Below are 18,032 nucleotides of genomic sequence, written 5' to 3' on the forward strand. Positions count from 1 at the left end.
TCAGACTGGTCCCTTTGTGGGGCAAGCCCATTATTTTTTAAAATGAACTTTAAATTTTCTGGTAAGGCGGGCCTCTGAGGCAGGAGCTTGTGTCTTGCAGGAGTTAAAAAAACTGCTAAGATTCCTTAAGATGTCAAGGGGTGTGTCCTCTTGCTAGATCTCCTCCCGGGATGCACTAGAAGCCTCCCTTCTAGAGGCTCTGCCTAAACAGTTCTGAGTGAGCTGGTCATAGACAATACTGGAAGAGAGGCAGCATAAATACACAGCCTTGAGCAGAACTCACTCGCTTGTGCTCTTGCTCTCCTGCTGCCTGATACTTCCACTGAGAGGATGATTGAATAAAGACAGAATGTTTACAATCCTGATTGACTTGTCTCCTGTGCTTATCCAGGATAATCCTGAAGACTCTTATGTAAGACCCTGGCAGAGTGTGCTGGACAGTCTAGCACAAGTAGCATCCAAGCATGGGGCTGGGATAGAGTCCAGGACCTCATGAGCTAGCTGGACCAACCATAGGAAGGGAGAAGAAATCTCAAGACTGACAGTCCAGGAAGAGAGATAGGACAAGTTTTTGTTCCCAGATCGGGAGGTGCTAGGGAAAGAAGTTTAGAGAACAGTACAGCAAGCAGGATTGGAAATTGATTTTAAAAGAACCCAAGCATTTGGGACAATATACACTGAGGGTGCAATATAACGGGCAATGTAAGTGAGAAGTAGTAGGTAATCAGATGGTTTTGGCATCATCTCATTTATCAAGGGATTAGAAACACTTTGAGAGTTGCAAGCCACAATCCATTAAAAGTAGATAATGAAGAGCAAAGGGAGAGTCATAAAACAAATGAGGGTCATAAACTGGCACGTAAGGGGATCAGATGTTCCCATAAAATGGAGTAGGTGCAATTTAGCTGTGGGAAAGAATCAGGAAGTAAACAAGAAGATGAAGGAGGTAGATGTGACGAAATGTGACGAAACAGGAGAAAGCAGAGATGAGGAATGAGAAAGTAAATAGAGGGACATATGACCTTGAAAAAAAAGACAGTGATAAGAAGATGAGAAATTGAACAGAGGGAAGGTCACCTCCATCTCAGAGGCATGGCCTTCTCCCCCATTCCACACTCTCCCTGAGTAGATATATCTCCTGTCCACTCCCTCTGTGCCCCTTGTGGAGGCTTTGGAGATTCCCAGACAAGTTTAGGATAAATGATACAGAAAGCAGTGAAGGAACTTGTCCTGTGTTTGAAGGCCCGCAAGGAAGGATTTGGGCCCTTTTAGAGTGGAAGAAATTTAAGGAACAGAAAGAGGCAGTAAATACTAGGGGATTGACACTCCATATGTTAAGGAGCTGTCGGTTCTCTTAACCTCTAGCAATATATTAACCCTGAATAATTGGAAGACTTGCTAAAGTCTACTTTAAACCTGGGGAGTCTCTGCAATGGATGACTCTGCAGACTTGACAAACAACTTTGTGAGGGATATTCAGAGCTGCACTTCTCAAGATGATTTCCAAAAAATAGTAGGAAGGTATGAAAGAAGTGAGGATCAAATGCAATATGATGCAATATATGCAGCTGTGTCCCAATGTGCCCAATGAACATTCAGCAAAATTCAAGCTTCTGGAAAGCAGAGGCCCTCAATGATCAAAAATAAATAGGTCTCAGATGAATCTTTTCCTGATTTTGTGGCCCGCCTACAGGCAACTGTTGAGAGGTCCATATGTAAAGGGGAAGCCCAAGCCTTATGTGAAATTATGCAATAAAAGTTAAAGACCAGACATATAGAACCAACATCCAGCCCATGGAATAGCCCTATATTTTTCATTAAAAAAAAAATCTGGGAAATTCAGAATGCTAGTGGATCTTAGGGCCTTTAATGCTACTATTGAACCTATGGGAGCCCTACAGCCTGGCATGCCATCTCCTAATCTAGTACCCACTGGCTGGCCAGTTACAGTAATAGACATACAAGATTGTTTCTTCTCCATCCCTTTGGCCCCAGAGGATAAGAAAAGATTTGCTTTTACCATTCCCTTCTATAAACAATGCAGGATCTGTGCTACCAATGGAAAGTTCTCCCCCAAGGGATGTGTTGTAGCTCCCACCTTGTATCAGGCATACATAGTACAAGTGCTAGAACCAATTAGGAAGGCATGACTTCATGCCATGACACTGCATTATATGGATGATATACTGTTATCAATGAGCAGTGGGAAAGATCTCTCTGACCTGCTTAAAGAGACCATAAGTATTCTCACTCAACATGGACTGGTGGTAGCCCCAGAAAAGATCCAACATAATTATCCCATCATTTACCTAGGAGTCCGCATGGGGACTTCTGCACTTACTAATCAGATACCTAACTTACAATCAGACAAGGTGAATATTCTGAACCTATTTCAGAAACTGGTTGGACAAACTTAATAGTTAAGGGCTTGTGCCTCTATTCCTATTTCTTGATGCAGCCTTTATATGACATCTTAACGGGAGAGTCTGATCTAAACTCTCCTTGTAGATGGACCTACTCCACGAAGAACATAATTTATAAGATCATTGCTCTCGCTTCTAAATCTGAAACAGCAAGGTGGGATCCCATGTATCCCATAGAGGTCTCTTTAGTAGACCAAAAAAGTCCTTTTGCAGTACTACATTAAGGTTGTAAAATTTTGGAATATGTGTACATGAAAAGACCACAAAAATTATTACCAAACTATATTGAAATGCTGGGAGAACTCGCCCTTGAGGCAGTAAAAAGAATTTTTCATCTAACAGGGAAAAGACCCTTACTGTACTTACCCTTTGAACCGGAGCTAGAGAAGTCATGATGCAAACTTATTGGCCATGGGCGTATTGTGCTCAGTGGTTACATTAAGACCCATTCTACATGCTTACTCCCTTCCCTTGCTGTCCCACATTCTGGTTCAGCCCTCTCGTAAGACAACTGTTGATGAGCCTGTGCAAGGTGCAAACGTGTTTACTGACACCACTATGAACTGCAAGGCCTCAATTTATTATGAGAGCTCAAAAGAAATTCTAGTGTTAGAGATTCCTTATGTTTCCACCCAGAAAAATGAGCTTTTCGGTCTTCTCCAGACCTGTAAAAGAAATCCTGAGCCCATTAACATCATATCAGATAGCTTATATGCTATCCAAGTGCTCAGAGGCATTGAGGATGCTATTCTACAACCTCAGAATGTTTCAATTGCTAACATTCTTGCTGAATTGCAGCTGATTTTACAGACGAGGAAACATCCCATTTACATCCTGCATGTATATTCTCACTAATGCTGTGTAAGAGGTATATTTAATGTCAATGAGATGGCGGATCATGCTTTACAATGTTCCCGTCTCATAGTTGCCACACCCCCTGAATGTGCCCACGAATTTCTCTACTTACCCACTAATTCTCTATGTGGCCTTTATGGCCTCATCTGGGAACAAGTCCAACAGATAATGAAGCTGTGTGTTCAGTATATTCTGTTTCTCCCTCCTCCACCTAGTAAAGGAGTTAATCCCGGGGGGGGGGGGGGGGAGGGTAGGGGGTTATTCCCCAATGATTTGTAGCAAATGGATGTGATACATGTGGACCATGTGGCCATCCACTTTTGTATTGACTACTTTTCTAAATTCCTTTGGGCCACAGTGGCCTCTTGTGAGAACACTCCTTTGGTCATTAAACATTTATATAGTTGCTTCTTTTCTCACGGAGTTCCTAATACCATAAAGACCAACAATGGTCTAGCAAATGGCCATCTTCTTTGACATGTTTGTCCTTAAACATGTTAGAGGGATTCCCTATAATCCACAGGGTCAGGCCCTTGTGGACCGGGCCCATTGTACTTTGAAGGCCAGCCTTGTTAAACAGAAAGGGGGAGGAAATAGACAGAACCCCCAATGACCCACACAGGTAGACGTGGATAAGACCTTATATAGTTATAAATTTTTTGTGCCTAGACAGGGATACAGGCACCTTTCCAGGAATGATATATTTGTCACAATCTTATATTCAGGACAGAAAACTAGGCCCCATGAAAACAGTACTTCAAGCACAGAGAACATACAAAAGGTCCTTTGGAAGGACAAGAAAGGACATTGACAAGGTCCATCCTTAGTACTTTGGAGAGGAGAGGATATTTATGTCTTGCAGATCCTATTGAGGAAGACCGCTGAATGCCAGAGAGAAGAACAGGGAAAGTTGTCCCTATTAAAACAGGGCTGAAGAAGAAGAGGAGATAACCCAAGAAATGCCAGACACAGCACCATAGTGGAGAAATGACTACTCTTGCTGGACTGGCTTAGTGTTTGGACCAACATACTTCCTTTCCCATCCCTTTCTATTGTAGCCATGGGTTCTATGTAGCCATTTTTGTATTATTGCTTCTTTTGCTTTGTTGCTGTTTTCTTTTGCTGTTTGCTTTTGCCTACTTTGCTAGGATGCTTTATACATATTCTTAAAAAAATTCCAGAGAGGTGCTTATGAAAGAGCTTCTCATTTATCAACATGAGAACATTTAGTCTTATTAATAAAAAAGGGGGAGTTGTTAGGGGCAATGAGGCACTGCTTTCTCTTTGTGATGTGCCATGGAGCCTGTATGCCAGGTCAGCTGGTAGGGCGGGCCTAGGAGGTAAAAAAGGGCTTGGCCTCTGAGATAGGAGGTTGTATCTTACAGGAGTTAAAGGAACTGCTAAGGTTTCTTAAGATGGCAAGGAGTGCGTCCTCTTGCTAGATCTCCTCCAGGGATGCACCAGAAGCCTCCCTTCTGGGGACTCTGCCTACACAGTTCTGAGTGGGCTGGGCAGGGCAATCCTGGAAGAGAAGCAGCATAAATAGATAGCCATGAGCAGAACTCACTCTCTTGTGCTAGTATGCTCCTGCGCTCTTGTACTCTTGCTTCCTACTATCCCCACTGAGAGGATGACTGACTAAATAAAGTTTATACCTCCTAGTTGGTCTGCCTCTGTGTGATCCAGGTTGGAACCCAAAGGCAGGTGAGCTGGACTAGTCGCAACTACTGATGGGTGGGCATATAGATCAGGCTGTGGGCCGGGACAATTAGAGATATAAAGAATTTGATTCCCCTCAAATGCTGGACAAATAAATGAGAAAAAGGTTCCCCAAACCCTATCATATCAGTATCATACTAGAAATAAAATAGCAATGAGAAGAAAAAAAATTGAAGGAAACAGATTAGGCCATCAGGTAATAAAGCTCTCTTTTTTGCAGACAATATGAAAATATGCTTGAAAAATGCTAAAGATTCAACTAAAAAGATAAAAGCTGAGAATAAAGCTAGTTGTCCAAAAGAAAATATTTAGGGACCAAATGACTATATGAGACATCTGGGACTCAAAACTAGTCTGATTTAATGGATATTGAGAATGGGTTACTAAGATACAAGGAGATATAATGTTGGTTAATATTGGTGATACTTAATTGGATTGCTTTGGTGTTTTGCTTCATGATTTTTATGTTTAAGCTTTCTTGGTTATCTTGGTGACATGTTAAGCTCCGTTCTCAAAAGTGAGTTATTATGAGCCTCCTAAGTAGTAACCTCTTAATGTAGTTATTATTAAGTCTTTATGAAAAAATCTTATAGATTTGGCTTATAAATAAGTGATCCATGAAGGGAGTGGGTTGCCCACTTCCCCATAAAGTAAAAAAGAAAAACTGAATGAACTGAAAGAATTAGAACAGCAAGTAGTTAATAGTGGGAATTTAATGAAATACACTAAATCCATCTTGTGACTCAGCCCTGGAAGTAGCTTAGTATTTATTTAGTTATGGGTTTAGTCCATCTTCTGTCCTATGAGAAATGTTATTATTATTTTTAAATTTTTTTGGTTATTATTTAGAGAATTGGGAGAAAACTTTATTGCATTGTTTGAATCTAGCCTCACTATGGCTTTCAAATGCAGAAGAGGATTGTAGTCAGAATAGGAATGTAAGTCTCTCATCAGACTCCTGGCTCAGCCCTTTGATATGTAGGCCCATTTAATTACCTTGACTTAAAAAGTCAAGGCTCTCTTCTTCCTTAACTCTGGAAGGATCCTTCTCATGAATAGCTCTGGTTCTTCTAGAAATTCTAATGCTTCTTATGCCCCATGTTGGGCACCATATATTGGGATACACAGGAGTTGTTGAACTACATGGGAGCCATCTGACAATGGCTGCTGAATATAAGTTCCAGGCTGGCTCCCTGGAGGCCTCAGAATCAGCTGGAGTCGGGATAAGCAAAAGTCCTTGGTCATTAGGGGGAGAAGTGAAGGGGATGGACAAAACTGCCACAAACTCTTCACCAACCTCCCTTCTTGACGTCCTTCAAAGTGACTCTGGCTTGTCTCACTCCACCCCCTGATCCCTCCTACAATTCTCCTAACCCCAAGCATTGAGCTAGCATTAACTGTGAGAAGAGAAATTCCAAACATGTTAATAGAATTATTGTCCAATAGATAATTAGCCTTGCATGCTCAGTTGTTTGATTCAAGTGCACCTATTCAGAGTTTCAGCCCTTTAGAGTTGGAGATCCAATCCAAACCTGAAGAATGGATCTCCTTGTGTGAGAGGATAATAAAAGGAGACTGAGAGGCAGTTGCTGTTCTCTGATCTCTCTGACTGAGAGGCTGTTCTGTTTTCTGACCTCTCTCCTCTTCCCTTGGCCTCTAATTTATTTTATTCCCAGTCTGCAACACCTGTGTCAGCAAAGGCTGCCTTGCAAATCCTTCAGATGTTATGATCTACAGCTGTGGAGGCTCTCAGAGAATTGATCTGTCCCTTAACACTGGACCATAGATATTAGCTTAAGCAATTCACTAAAACACTTAACAATCAGTAATTAATAAAATAAACAAATTCAGTAAGCACTAATTTACAAAATAAAAATTTTGAATATAAAACTATTATTGAGTTGGTTCAAAGATGTAACTTTAATATATACTATTTATTGATACAAATTCCCATAAATAATGGTGAAATAATCCAAAATGAACTCAGTTTTTATTATAAGCAAACTTTTAAATTAATGTTGCCTTGGTTGGGAATAGTCTTAGGTTTCCAACTACAATACTTCAAGATTTTTACAACACATGATCAAGAGGAATGATAATATCTAATAACATAGCCTAAGTAGATAATCCTCAGATAATCCTCAGAGATAAGGATAACTTTAAGGGGTCTGTGGTACTGATGAGGTTGGAGAAGAAAACTCTTACTTTTCAGGGAATGGCATTATCTAAAGAAAGGCTGGATTTTTAGCCCAAGCTACTCCCTGAGGCAAGCAGGAAGGAGCACTGATTATCTTGACCTTTTAATCTTAATTGGGCCTTTTGTTCTTTATATGGACTTTTATTACAACCCTATCCTAGGTGGAGACCTGTGGTTAAATTCTTAGCTAAATTTTTTGTACTCTAGAGTACAAAGTGATGAAAGTCAAGTGATGATACCAATTCCTGAGGTTATTCTCCCATATAAAAACCTATCTGTCCTCCCTTTTTCTTGCTAAAAACCCCATAAGGATTTAGCCTGCTCTTAGCAGCATAATAACATTTTTGCCTTTTGAGCTGGAGAAAGTCTAAGTCTACAAATTCTTTTGAGAAACTTCATGACACCATCCTGTAGCTCTACAAATTCTTTTGAGAAACTTCATGATACCATCCTGTAGCCCAATATACTTTGGGGGTCCAACACATCTGAACCCCAATAGTACAAAAAGTAAATTATTATCTACTTTAAAGCAACTATATTAAATATTTAACAGATTTCAAACATTCTGACTATATGGAATAGAGAGAGATAAGGTGAAGAACTTACAGGAATGTATGAATTCTTTTTCTGTATTCTATTTTCATTATTTCTGTGTTTCTCCTATGACCTGTATAATACGTGTAGGGTCATATTTACTTGAGCCTTGGCCAGCCATAAACATATTTACTTAACCTGAGCTGATGACATTTATCAATATTTGACATTTATTGATATTTCGTCTATTAGCTGGACCACTATCCGTTTGATTAAGCCTGAAGGTCTGATTTTCTGTTTCTTAGAAATCAGGAGATTTGGGAGAAACAGAAACCTTCCATTCCAATCTCTCCAAATAGCAACAACCAATTAGATGCCCTCCCCCCCCCCTTCTTAATGCTCTCTTACTTGTGATGTAATCTCTTGTATAACAGCTATGTATCTTTACTACTTCTTTAGCCCTCCTACCGTGAGCTTTCTTTTTCTTATCTCGTGATAGGACGGTTCATCCTCCGGAGATTTTCAATAAACAACTTTTCTGCCTTTTACTGAATGATCTCTGAGTAGTCATGACCACATTCTTTTAATAGCTTAATTCATAATTTAATAGCATCCAGATTAATAGAGTTCCTTTTCTAATAGCATTTCAATGGTATACCAAATTTAACAATGTAAGAAAATTTAAAAATATAATAACGTATCAATCAGGTAACACATTATCTTTTATAGCAAATCATGCACCAGTTTTGGAATTTTGTACTAATTACATCTAAAACTCAGAGAACAATGCAATAGGGACTATTGCATTTTAAGATTGCATTATTGAAGAAGAAGAAGAATGACAATAATTAACATTTACATAATGCTTACTATATATATGTAATTCTTACAACAATCCTGGGAAGTTGTAAAACTGAGAGAAAGAATTTGCTCAAGATTATACAGCTAACAATTCATTTATTTCCAGCATTATTGACTTAATAACAAATATATATCTTTATTAAATGTGAAAATACATTGGTATAAAAATAGTACCCACATTGGTAGACATGTCTGAGACCCAGTTCATTACATTTTAGGTTCCTTTCCTTTTTTTATATATAAAACATTCAAAAATTTAAGATACTTATATTAAGCTAGTCATCTCACTTAAATAGCTGAACTATAGCTTTAGGGTAGGAGTAGTAGCTAACTTACAGTAAGAAAGATGACCAGTTTTTAACCTCTACCAATCTTTCTAAACCCAAAGAGGTTGACAAATGTAGATAAACAAAGGCAACAAAATTTTGATACTCTAGAGCCATGCAGTGGCTAATTTAGCTTAAATCAAATAGCAAGCAAGAGATTTCTGTAACAAGACTGAGTTACCCTATCTACTATCATCCTGTTTAAAATGCAGTAGATTTCTTGCCACTAATAAGTAGTGATTGACAAGAATAATCTGTGATTTAGAGTAAAATTGTATTAGTCATTGAAAAATTACAATTGCCTTCCTCCTTCCTTTCTGAATATTGAAAAGGAAACTATAGTCAAAGCTATACAGATTTATTTTACAACTATTCTTTTGACATACTGGTCAAATCTTTTAATAGCAAATAAATATATTTTGTATTAAGTTCTGATTTATCACAATTATAATTTAGGATCAGAACAAAATCTCAACCAAATTTAATCTGGATTTAATATAACATTTAAGTCTTACATCTAAATTAATTGTAACCCAATTTTCCCAAAAGCCCATAGTTTTTAATTAGTTCACATTCAAAATTTTTGTGGTGGCAATTTTTTCCTTTTTTTTTTTTTTTTTTTTTTTTTTTTTTAACTCAAAGAGCCAAATCAGAAATGCTTTGTGGCATTGTGCATACACTGTTAAGTCAGGAGTCAGGAAAACTTGAGTTTATATTTGGCAAGTCACTTAATCTTGTTTGCCTCAGTTTCCTCATCTTTTAAAATGGGCTGGAGAGTAGGAAAGGAAGAAACCACTCTAATATCTTTGCCCAAAAAACTCCTTGAGTCTGAAAGATTAAACAATGACAAGAAAGAATCAGACTTCTAGGGTCCCTTCTGTTTCAAGAAGATATATTAAGAAATAGCCCATTTAAAATAAATGTAGGTAGAATAAAATACATGTCACAATCCAGGAATTACATGAACATAATTATAATATTTTTATACAATTAAGATCAGATTTAATAATTGGAAAATTAAATTGTTCATGGATAGAAAGAGCCAATATAACAAAAATTACAATTTTCCCCAAGCTAATTTATTTATTCATTGACATTCCAATTAAACTACCAAAAAATCTTTTATTGAGCTACAATAACAAACAAACCAAAATTCATTTGGAAAAACAAAAGGTCAAAGATATTTTAGGAATAAAATGAAAAATATAACAGAAGAAAATTTAGCAGTACCAGATCTTAAACTATATTATAAGTAATTCTTAAAACTATCTCTAATTTTAATACCCTAATTTTGACTTTAAAATTTTGACAGTTTGTCTCTTTAATTTTGGTCCTCTAATAATGACAATTACTTTCTCCACTTTCTCTACTGAATCTCTAATTTTGACTTCCTAATTTAAGACAATTTGACTCCTTAAAATTGCTCCCTAATTTTGACAATTTTATGCAAGTTTTTATTCCCAAATTTTGACAATTTGATTCCATAATATTGTTCTTAATTTTAACAATTTGCCTAATTTTTAACATTTGTGCAGTAAATTTTGAATTTCAATTTTGACAATTTTACTCCTTAATTTTAGCTCTTAGAGTTGATTTTGTAATATTGATTCCCTAAATTAATTTAGGTAATTTGATTCTTTAATTTTGATGTCCTAATTTTGACATCCTTATTTGAAAATTCTGATTTTGTAATTTTGACAGTTTTTTTCTTTTTTCTTTCTTTTTTGTGTATGAGAGATTATTGGGGTTAAGTGATGAATGAAGTGAACTGTGAAAGTAATCTCACAATATGGGGAGACAGTGTTGTAAAAATTGAGTGAAGGTTGGCTGTGCCCCAGGCCCAAGTTTTGATCTTCCATAAATCACATAGTTAAAAAAGAATGGGATAATATAATCCTTTATTTTGTGAAACTAAGTTATGGCCATCTTGGCCATATAAACTTCCATATAAGGTGATTTAGAAATTCTAAAGATGTGGTTGGGTTAAAAATATTCCCTCATTTATACTTAGAATGTGAGGTCATGTGTGCTGACTGATCAGGACAAAGTCCAGCCTATTGTATATAATCTAGTATATAATCTTTGTCTGCTTTCTGTACCTTGCCTCTCTTCACTGCCAGATCATACAGACTGGTACTGAGATTCCCAATTCTCATGATTTACTCATGAGAAATACTCCAGATAAATTTAGGATAATCTTGATGGAGAATGCATGTGACAGGAACAAGGCAGCACAACTGTGCTATTTACAAACTGAAATGTCTAAGTATGGTCTATATATTAACCCTGAAATGTATATAATGCCACCTGGAGGTAAACTGTAATGTAACACTGGCTTAAAGAGTATATAAACTCTGGCCTTCAGATAAATAAACAAAAATTGCAAAGCAAATCTTTCTGCCTGACCTTGTGGATATTCAGTTCAGATTCACACTTCTGGTATTCATTGGAGCTCGACTCCAACAAGAAATAACTTTATTGGTCTTGGTAGAGGTGAAGTTAAAAGTCTTTAATCTTTAATCAGCAAACTGCAAAATAGATATTCTATCAAATAGGAATGCTGGAATCAATACTTTGTCCTCTTTTTCATATCTGACTCACCATATCTCTCCCGTGTTGCCCCACTGAGTGAACACCAGAGGTTACAACTTATCAGGAGTGTGTAATCCCCCCATATGAGTGTGAATCTCCATCCCTAAATAAATCATTACTCCTCCCTTTGCATTCACCTTATTCGGAAGTAGTTCAATCCTGCTCCTGATTCCCCATTGGCTGAGTACTATCCCAACTGAAAAGTCTAATTCCCCCCTCGTGAATCTGTCTCCTTCTCTAATCACAGCATTACATCTGCCCCCCCATCCCATGTGTAAGTGATTCTCCACCTCTAATTAAGTCTCATAAATATTTCTTATTCTAAAACCTCCACTTTGATTGTTTCTTGTCTTAATTTCCATTTCTTGGATTTCATTTTATTTTTCTCGTTTAAATTTCATTTCTCAAATTCAATTTTCATAACTCTTTGGAAACTAAACCCCCATCCAGTTCTCACAGGAATACAGTTTGCATACTGTTAAGTTCACCTGGGCAAGGAGACCTCACATGTGAGAAAGGTGAAAATTTTATATAGAAATCATAAGTGAGAAGGGAGGAGGAAGGTGGATTACAATAAAATCGTTTTCAGGACCTGAGTGGTTTTCCATGACAATGTATGGCAATGCATTGCCATACAGGACACTTTCAAACATGGAGGGTATCAGGGAATAAGATACCTTTCTGGGACCTGCAATTTATGGAGCAGATCATGTCCTTGTACATGGCTAGGAATCTCACAAAAAGGTGAAAGGCACTGATCCCTTCAATAAAAAGGGAGAGCAGTCCTGAGATATGGATTATAATAGTCTTATTAACAACCTCTACATAGACTCTTGACTAAAGTAGGAGAAGTGAGGAAGGCAGAGGATTTCAAACTGAGAATGTGGCACCAGTGTCAACTAGAACAGACACCTCTTACCACTGTAGAAAGGAGATATCTCCAAAAGGAGTCATGGGGATAACAGGCATTGTCTGAATGTCCTTGTGCCACCCCCTTCCTGCCAACCTTCTTCAGAGCCCATTCAATGTTTTCTAGGATGCTTTCACTTTTTTTTTTTTTTTCCCCCCGCATCTACTCCAGACCCCCTTTTACAGTCTTTTCTCTGGTGGCTAGGTTTTCCACAACTAAAACAAACTTCTGGCCTGGCTGATTTTGATAAAATAGGAGGGGAACAATAAGGAATGGACTGTTGGGAACAGTAAGGGTAGAGATTGTAAGGAATGGACTGCTAAATTCCTTTTTATTGTTTTGATTTTCCTTTGCCAGAGTAACTGCCAGCTGTGCTGCAGTCTTAAGGAGGAACACAACGTCAGTTATGTTGCCAATCAGAAGTTGTCAGTTTACTTTGTTTAGACATAAGTGAGTAAAGATCATTAACAAAGTAGGAAAGAAGCTGAATTTGCCCCACTGCACTAAGTTTGAGACCAGAGTTGATATCAAAAGCTTGGGCAAGTCTTCATAAAGATTCCTCAGGGTCCTATTTGGTATCTTGGATCTCTGTTAAATCAGTGGATCAAGGGAAAGCAAGGATATGGTATGGTATCAAGAAGTTTTCTACCTGTAACTTGGACAGATTGATAATGTTCCTTACCTCCACCTTCTGAGTCCCAGTCTATTTTAAGATCCTCCTCTGGATATTTCCAACCAGCTTTTTGGCACTAGTTCTTTGTCTCCTCTTCCTTGTTCAAGGCACCCATGAGTTGGTACAGATTTGGATACTCACGTGTATATGAATATAGGGTTGAGTCAGAATGTTCAGCAAAGCCTATTGGATCCTCTCTGGAACTGGGATACTCCTAGGCAAAAGCTTGAAGTTCTTCACACTGCTAATTCAGGAAGTGCATACATTTTACATTGTAGACTAATTGACAAAAAATGTTTCACTTGCACTATGTCTCAGGAAATCATAGATAGGAAACTAGAAGCTAAGGTTAATGCTCTTGAAAAAACTTTATTTAGGAGAACAATTGCAGGAATTAAAAGTTCATCATCCTCTCACTGTCATTACCAATTAAAATCCATTTGTGTTACACCCCTACTTTATAACTCCTCTTACTCACCTTGGGATAATGTTAGAAACCACCTCCTAGGTATGATCATTCAGATCTCTCTTTAGGTATTACCAAACTCCATGATGAAATATAAATCCTTAAGAACTCACCTTCTGCACTGCTTTCCACTTCAGCAGTTACTGAAAAGTTTTTTTGTCAATATATCCTCCTTTATCTCCAGTAATAGCTTCATGCATTAAAAAAAATAAAGGGGGAAATGTTGGGAGCCTCAATCTCTAAGCTGATTGGCAAAGCCCAGCCCTTAGATCAAATATGCACAGCACTCATGCAGGAATATCATTTCCTTCTATGATTCTCATTAGTGGACTACCATTTCCTATATTATTTATAATTAGCTTAATTACAGTACTAAAACATTATCTTTAAAAAATCTGGTGACAAGGGGAATTTGGGCAAGTTAACTAGAAATGATTCCACATGCATATTCTGTCCTAATAAAACTAATCTCTCACTGAGACAAATGATAAAGGAGAGAACACTATGGAAAGCATTGTCACTATGGGAGAGAATCCAAAGGTCTAGGAAATAATGATGTTTACCAATTTAGACTCAGAACAGATCAGTATATCTAGGAACCAAAAGATGGTTAAAGTATAACTAGGAATTGCCCTAAATGCCTATCGTACATGATTCCAATAGGGAAATAGAGGAATCAAACAATCCATAGAAATGACAAAGAAGACATAAGTAAAATTCACTGATATTTAATCTTGTATAACATTTACTTTTCATTATTGGCTTCACCATAAAAAACTTACTCAAATATCAAATGTCAAATGTAGTAACATATAAAGGTCATTAAGTCAGACACATGTCTGAAGACTATGTTGATCTAAAGTATATGATCATGATATAGTATAAAAATAAAGCCTGAAGGAGCCTGAGAGAAGTGGAAGCATTACTTCCATCAGTTCCTCACTCAAACTACCCTATGACTCCTGTCTTCTTTTGATGCCCCACCCTATTCCTCTTACTCAACCTCCTGGACTCCCTGCATAAACCCATGGAGCAAATACTTGAAAATACTAAAATATAATCACAAATAGGTAATATCTACTTATATGTACTGAGTTTATTATTACTTGACTTAAAAGTTTGATAACATTTCATTTTTCCAGGATCATCTAAATGTGTTTCACTTACCTTAATTCAATTACTTCAAAGGTTTGCTTTATTTGGAATACACATTTTTCTAACGTATTATATATTTCCTTACAATTAAAGTTCATGGAACCTATTGCTGGGGACATAGGATCATAATTATGTATATTACTTGACATTTTATATAGGCAAATTCTAGGCTGACTTGTCAGGCCTCATTTTTCCCTGACATAGCTTTTAAGAACTTAGGATTACCCTATCTATACTCATGTAACACACCAGGGGCTTTTTTTTTTTTTTTAAATAATTATAACTTTTTATTGACAGAACCCATGCCAGGGTAATTTTTTACAACATTATCCCTTGCACTCACTTCTGTTCGGAGTTTTCCCCTCCCTCCCTCCACCCCCTGCCCCAGATGGCAAGCAGTCCTATACATGTTAATATGTCACAGTATATCCTTGATACAATATATGTATGCAGAACTGAACAGTTCTCTTGTTGCACAGGAAGAATTGGATTCAGAAGGTAAAAGTAACTGGGGAAGAAAAACAAAAACATAAACAGTTTACATTCATTTCTCAGTGTTCTTTCTTTGGGTGTAGCTGCTTCTGTCCATCATTGATCAATTGAAAACGGGCTTTTTTACATTTATCTTAAATAAGGATTTTCGAGCTCTTATTTATACTTTTTGTTTGAATTACAAAATAATTTATCCTCCCTTCTTCCTAATCTAATGATTAGCTGGCTGACCTTTTATTTGGATCCCTATCTACTCTTTCTCCACTTGTCTATCTGGATGTCATGTTCTATTCACCAGTAAGGAGACTAATTTGCTTTCTATCACAGGATCTCCAAGAACATCTGCTTAGATTTCCACCTGTGACTTGCTGCCATATTTCTGACACTAAAGTCAATCTGGCTAGATTCCTTTTTGTACCTGGAATCTTCTTGGTTCTCGTTTCATTTTAGGGAGTCTATCTAGGTTTCAGTTCCTAATTATTTCTGCTTCCATTGACCTATCACTTCCCAATGTCTTGGTATGAACACATAAAGCCTCCAAATAGTTCAGGCCTTTATTTAATACATAAGCCTGCCTGAGATATGGTTCAGCCGTCTATCCATTTGAATATTGGAGACAGTCATCTGAAATATTTTACGGATTCATGAACCATAGACATATTGTAGTATTGACGAGCGAAGCCTGAAACTGAAGGGAGACCCTGAAACTCTCTAAAATTCCTTCAAGGAGAAAGTCTCCTTGAATTCTGGCCTCTGTAAAAGACACCTGCCTAAGGGAAACAGGATAAACAGCTTCATTCTGTTATCCTGAGAGAAGGGAACCACCCACATTCTTAACACTCACTACTGATTAAGCTCACTATTGAGGTGAAGACCAGCCCAGAGACACTCATTCAATCCCAAGATTCTCTATTCTGATTCCAGCTCACACTGTACCCAGCCCCAATCAAGAGCTGCTAGCCTAGGCTTCTATTATAAAAAGAGCTAACTTGAGGCTTGCTCCTTGCAGAGAACCTAACATGCCATGCCATGCTATGCCAAGGAACCTCTCTCCCCCCTTGGCATAGCAGTAACCCTCTGTCCATTGAAATGAGATTCTCTTTCAGCATTACCCCTTCTTTATCTCTTTCTCATCTATTTCCCTAACAAGACTTAATACCTCTGTCAGGATTTCTCTGCTAGAAACTTTACTTCTCTGTCAGGACCTTGCCACCAAGGAATTCAGTCTTTTTATTCATGCATAGCAAAGGCTGACTTTCCAATGTCAACAATAAACTTCTTTTATCAGTCTGCTTTTCAGGTTTGTAAATTCCTTTACAAAGGATCCCCTGTGCCACCAGAAGAGGTTCCTGCAATTCTCTGCCCTTCACCGAATCCTAGGGGAACCTAGAGAAGCCAAACCTCTTCATTTGGTTCCCTGAACCCTGAACCTGCTACTAACTTTATCAGTATCTCTGTTAACACAATAATAAGTGGCTATAGTAAATGGAACACATGAGATATTCCTTCATCTCATACTAATCCCTTTAGTTATGTAAATATGTACCAGATTTAGTACTCTTGGAGATAGTAGATTCACTTAAGTAATGCAAATAGAAGCCAGACTGCACACAATTGAGAACTCAGAAGTGTCAGTAGTTAACAAAGATAGGACCTAGCTGAGATTAGTTAACCAATTTGCCATGGATAGTAAGCATATTTATAAGGAAGTGCTATTTGGAAGTACTGGAGCAGAAGTAGAGGTGGAGACTAAAAGATTCATGTTGGAGTTTGGGGAGCAGCAAAAGAATAACAGATAAGGAATTCAGGTTGGAATTTGGGGAGCTGCAAAAGATTAATGGAGAAAAAATTCGGGATAGAGTTTAAGCTACAGATATGAAGGAAGATGAGGCAAGAAAAGTGAGACTGAGAAGTAGAGGAACTACTTAGAGAAAAAAAGAAAAGAACAGATTTGAGGTGAAATGCAAAGATGGAAGGACATGAGTTTGTGACCAAAGAATTGGAGGGTTCTTCACTAATTCAGGTGACATGGAAAATGGCAAGATTTAAGGTATTGTTGTGCCACAGTTCCCTTTTATTGTCCTGCTCAGTTTCTCAAGATAATGGGAGTTTATTCGTACTGATGAGGTTAGTGGCAGGTTCAGGGTTCAGAAAACCAAATTAAGAGGTTTGGCTCCCCTAAATTCCCCTAGGATTTGGTGGAGCAGTACAGGGAGCTGCGGGAACCCCTTCTGGCGGCACTGGGGGTCCTTTGTAAAGGAATTTACAAACCTGAAAAGCAGACTACTAAAACGTTTATTGTTAGCATTGGGAAGTCAGCCTTTGCTATGCATGAATAGAAAGACCAAATTCCTTGGTGGCAAGGTTCTGACCTTGCAGAGAAATTCTGACAGAGAGGTATAAAGTCTTGTTAGGGAAATAAGTGAGAAAGAGATAAAGAGGGGGTAACGCTGGAGAATTTCATTTCAATGGGCAGCGGTTACTGCTATGCCAAGGGGAGAGAGGTTCTTTGGCATAGCATGGCATGTTAGGTCCTCTGCAAGAAGCAAACCCCAAATTGGTTCATTTTAAATAGAAGCTTAGGCTAGCAGCTTTTGATGGGGGCTGAGGTACAGTTTGAGCTGGAATCAGAATAGAGAATCTTGGAATATTCAATTCCAAGAGTGTCTCTGGGCTAACCTTCACCTCAATAGGGAGTTTAATCAGTGTGAGTGTTATGAATGGGGGTGGTTCCCTTCTCTCAGGATAACAGAATGAAGCTGTTTATCCTGTTTCCCTCAGACGGGTGTCTTTTACAGAGGCCAGAAATCAAGGAGACCTTCTCTTTGA

This window comes from Antechinus flavipes, chromosome 2, assembly GCF_016432865.1.
Source record: "Antechinus flavipes isolate AdamAnt ecotype Samford, QLD, Australia chromosome 2, AdamAnt_v2, whole genome shotgun sequence".
Classification (NCBI taxonomy): Eukaryota; Metazoa; Chordata; class Mammalia; order Dasyuromorphia; family Dasyuridae; genus Antechinus; species Antechinus flavipes.